Source organism: Monopterus albus, unplaced genomic scaffold (genome assembly GCF_001952655.1).
Source record: "Monopterus albus unplaced genomic scaffold, M_albus_1.0 scaffold102.1, whole genome shotgun sequence".
In the NCBI taxonomy this organism is placed as follows: Eukaryota; Metazoa; Chordata; class Actinopteri; order Synbranchiformes; family Synbranchidae; genus Monopterus; species Monopterus albus.
This window is the reverse complement of record NW_018127982.1, coordinates 54,477-58,981: the sequence shown is the minus strand read 5'-3', so window position 1 is coordinate 58,981 and position 4,505 is coordinate 54,477. Positions and strand designations below refer to the sequence as shown.

The following is a 4,505-nucleotide window of genomic DNA, read 5'->3' as shown; positions in this document are numbered from 1 at the left end:
GTCTTGTTTTAGTGAACTTGTCTCACGTTAATAAACCAGTGTGTCTGGCTGTGTTCCTTTCTTTATAGAAGTTGTGTCTGCAGCTTTTTCTCTGACACACAAATGTCTGATGCTCTGGAGTTGGGTCACTTTAGCACAGAATTCATGGTTATAAGATGCACAGTTCAGGTTAGGCACATTAGACCTCCAGACATTTTGCTTGCATCATGGTGCATTGCATACAGTACACACGGACAGCAAGTGTGAAAGTACAAATCATCTCATCACACAGGGGTTACTACTTTTCTTTAATGTGTCAAAGATGAATACCAGAGCTGTGTGTTTATGTCGCTAATGCCTCCGTTGCTGTCTGGAGCTCTGGTTTGTTACCACAAAGAGTTAAGCGGGAACACTTAGCTTCACCTTTGGCTGTTTGTTGTCAAACTATTGCTTGGCTCTGGTTCGTAGAGCTGACAATTAACAGTATGAGAGCATGCACACACACACACACACACAATAAGCTCTGCAGAAATTATTCCAAAGCATTTTACCACCACCTATCAGAATGTGGCAACTGGGCAATTTGTTTGTTCGTTTGTTTGTTTGTGTCATTTTACCATTGAGATAAAAAAAAAGAAGAGAAAAGCTTTGTTTTCATCAATCTTGAAAGGGGCATTTTAATTTGCTATAGAGTTGATAAAAAATATATTTTAAGTAGTTTTTTGTAAAAGCTTGTTGGTTCTATTCTTTTGTCACCAAACCTGTGGATTTCCTTCTTTTTGGATCTATTGTACCTGTGTATGTTTTTATATGTGTAAGTGTGAATACATGGTGAGTCTGCAGTGTGTGTACCAGCATTCAGTCAGTGCTGATATTCTGCCCTTCATGCAGGTTTGTATGATTAGGCCTTTGTGTCCTAATGAGTTCATATGAAACACCTTATGGCCTTCACCTCCTTTGTCCTGATTGGTCCCGAATGTCTCTTTATGTCTGTAGAATTACTATGTCTGTAAGTTGGGCTGAGGATGGTCCTTTGGAACGCTCACATTTGTTTCACTTTGTGCACATGTATTTTGGCATCTTGAAAGCCTCTTGGTCATCTTGTCAGTTTGCAGACACTTATGGGATTAGTTTAATATAGGTAATACAAATAATCAAAGGTTATCAGCCCTTGTTCAACTAGTTTTGCCAATCTATGCTGTTAGATTTCCTTGCCATTTTAACCTTAGTTAGTGCAGTTAGAAGCCATATAAACTATTAGCTGCAGATCCATCTTTAAAGTGAACTCCAAATATCACAGGGCAAACACAGATCATGACATCTTATCCATAAAGTCCTATTGAAAACACAACATGTAAATATAGTTTTCTGAACCATTTCAGCAGTCAACATGCAGTGATAAATGAAGCTGTGTAGGGTAACTGACCAGTTGTTTCCTCTGAGAACCAGCCTGCTCTTTGCTCTCTCTCATGCTATTTAACAGACTTGCTATTTCCTGTTGAGTTCTGACACACAACCACTCTGAACTGGACTATGATATTTTATGATAATCATCAGAAACCAATGTAGAACAGATAAAGCATCAATTTGCTAAAATACAGTACTGTCAGAATGAAAACTCAACCATATATAAATGAGACCTTAGCTCAGCTGAATAGCAGGGTAAGTTTTACTTTGTTCTGAAACCTTTATGATGTTTACAAGGTCTCAGTCTCAAATCAACGCCTCCATTCTGAGAAGGCTTGAATCATGCAGCCCAGAGGTCCTTATCAAATCTTTAGGCTCCAGTCTCTGTTTCCTCTCCCAGGCCACTACCCTCTCTGGAGACTACAAAGCCTGCTTCATGCTGCCTGGCAATGCGGCACTCAGAGGTAATGACCATTAAATGTTACTGTGTGACCAGATGCTGATTACATCTGGAGTTCAAGCCTGATGGTATTGTATGCAAGAAAACTAAACAAAAAAGTAGTCCGGTTCTAGCGATTAGTAGGGGATGGAGCAAAGCCCTAAAATATGCAGGTTAGAGTGCTTTTAAATGTTTGTTTTTTTTCTGGAAAGTACACAGGACAGATACAAAAAATCCCAATAACCTTATACATATACAGTGCCTTGGGAAAGTATTCGGCCCCCTTGAACTTTGCGACCTTTTGCCACATTTCAGGCTTCAAACATAAAGATATAAAACTGTAATTTTTTGTGAAGAATCAACAACAAGTGGGACACAATCATGAAGTGGAACGAAATTTATTGGATATTTCAAACTTTTTTAACAAATAAAAAAACTGAAAAATTGGGCGTGCAAAATTATTCAGCCCCCTTAAGTTAATACTTGGTAGCGCCACCTTTTGCTGCGATTACAGCTGTAAGTCACTTGGGGTATGTCTCTATCAGTTTTGCACATCGAGAGACTGAAATTTTTGCCCATGCCTCCTTGCAAAACAGCTCGAGCTCAGTGAGGTTGGATGGAGAGCATTTGTGAACAGCAGTTTTCAGTTCTTTCCACAGATTCTCGAGTGGATTCAGGTCTGGACTTTGACTTGGCCATTCTAACACCTGGATATGTTTATTTGTGAACCATTCCATTGTAGATTTTGCTTTATGTTTTGGATCATTGTCTTGTTGGAAGACAAATCTCCATCCCAGTCTCAGGTCTTTTGCAGACTCCATCAGGTTTCCTTCCAAAATGGTCCTGTATTTGGCTCCATCCATCTTCCCATCAATTTTAACCATCTTCCCTGTCCCTGCTGAAGAAAAGCAGGCCCAAACCATGATGCTGCCACCACCATGTTTGACAATGGGGATGGTGTGTTCAGGGTGATGAGCTGTGTTGCTTTTACGCCAAACATAACGTTTTGCATTGTTGCCAAAAAGTTCGATTTTGGTTTCATCTGACCAGAGCACCTTCTTCCACATGTTTGGTGCGTCTCCCAGGTGGCTTGTGGCAAACTTTAAACGACACTTTTTATGGATATCTTTAAGAAATGGCTTTCTTCTTGCCACTCTTCCATAAAGGCCAGATTTGTGCAGTATACGACTGATTGTTGTCCTATGGACAGAGTCTCCCACCTCAGCTGTAGATCTCTGCAGTTCATCCAGAGTGATCATGGGCCTCTTGGCTGCATCTCTGATCAGTCTTCTCCTTGTATGAGCTGAAAGTTTAGAGGGACGGCCAGGTCTTGGTAGATTTGCAGTGGTCTGATACTCCTTCCATTTCAATATTATCACTTGCACAGTGCTCCTTGGGAGAGCTCGAGCTGTTTTGCAAGGAGGAATGGGCAAAAATTTCCGTCTCTCGATGTGCAAAACTGATAGAGACATACCCCAAGTGACTTACAGCTGTAATCGCAGCAAAAGGTGGCGCTACAAAGTATTAACTTAAGGGGGCTGAATAATTTTGCACGCCCAATTTTTCAGTTTTTTATTTGTTAAAAAAGTTTGAAATATCCAATAAATTTTGTTCCACTTCATGATTATGTCCCACTTGTTGTTGATTCTTCACAAAAAATTACAGTTTTATATCTTTATGTTTGAAGCCTGAAATGTGGCAAAAGGTCGCAAAGTTCAAGGGGGCCGAATACTTTCGCAAGGCACTGTATATCTATATATATATATATTGATTACCTTGGTGGCTCGACAAAAGCTGGTAATGCAGGATGCATCATGCCCTGTGCACCAGGAGGGGGGCCACCAGACAACAAGTGTGTCACCCTAGTGGTGTAGTGCTTAAGGCTCCAATCATGAAGCACAGTGACCCTGGTCCAGAGGTGGTCCTTTGTTACAATGTGTTTATCTCTCCAGCCCCCACATCAGACCCAATAAAAAATAAATAAATAAGACAGACACTACTAGTTTTCAGTTGTATGTCTACTTCTCAGGTTCAAATGTGGGCAGTAGTGGCTGCGCTTTACTAAACTGAGAAGTAAGGGTTAGTTAAAGTGTATAGTATGTTGGCAACTGTTCCCAAATTGTAGAAATGTGGACTCAAAACTAGGAACAAGTCCAGGTATTACAGCTGCGTGTTAACTTTACACACACAACAGTTGTACTGAATCGAATGCTTTCATGGCCGAACGCACACTGTTCAAATTACATAAATAATGTGTCTGTTTGTCAGTATTTCCATCAGTAGGTGTTCCATCCATCCATCCATTTTCCTCCGCTTATCCGGGACCGGGTCACGGGGGCAGCAGTCTAAGCAAAGATGCCCAGACTTCCCTCTCTCCAGACACTTCCTCCAGCTCCTCCGCCGGAGCACCCCCCACAGGGCGCTGCGAGGGACACGGTCGAATGCCTTCTCCAGATCCGCGAAGCACATGTGGACTGGTTGGGCAAACTCCCATGAACCCTCCGCCACCCTGAAGAGGGTATAGAGCTGGTCCAGTGTTCCACGGCCAGGACGAAAACCGCATTGTTCCTCCTGAATCCGAGGTTCGACTATCGGTCAAATTCTCCTCTCCAGTACCCTGGCATAGACTTTCCCGGGGAGGCTGAGGAGTGTGATCCCCCTATAGTTGGAACACACCCTC

At 42.0% G+C, this 4,505-nt stretch overlaps 1 protein-coding gene across 1 annotated transcript in view; it reads right to left on the bottom strand.

The window, feature by feature from the left end:
• Positions 1–4,505, bottom strand: part of palm2akap2 (palm2 and akap2 fusion) — a 44,558-nt gene that overhangs the window by 18,027 nt on the left and 22,026 nt on the right. The window lies entirely within an intron of this gene.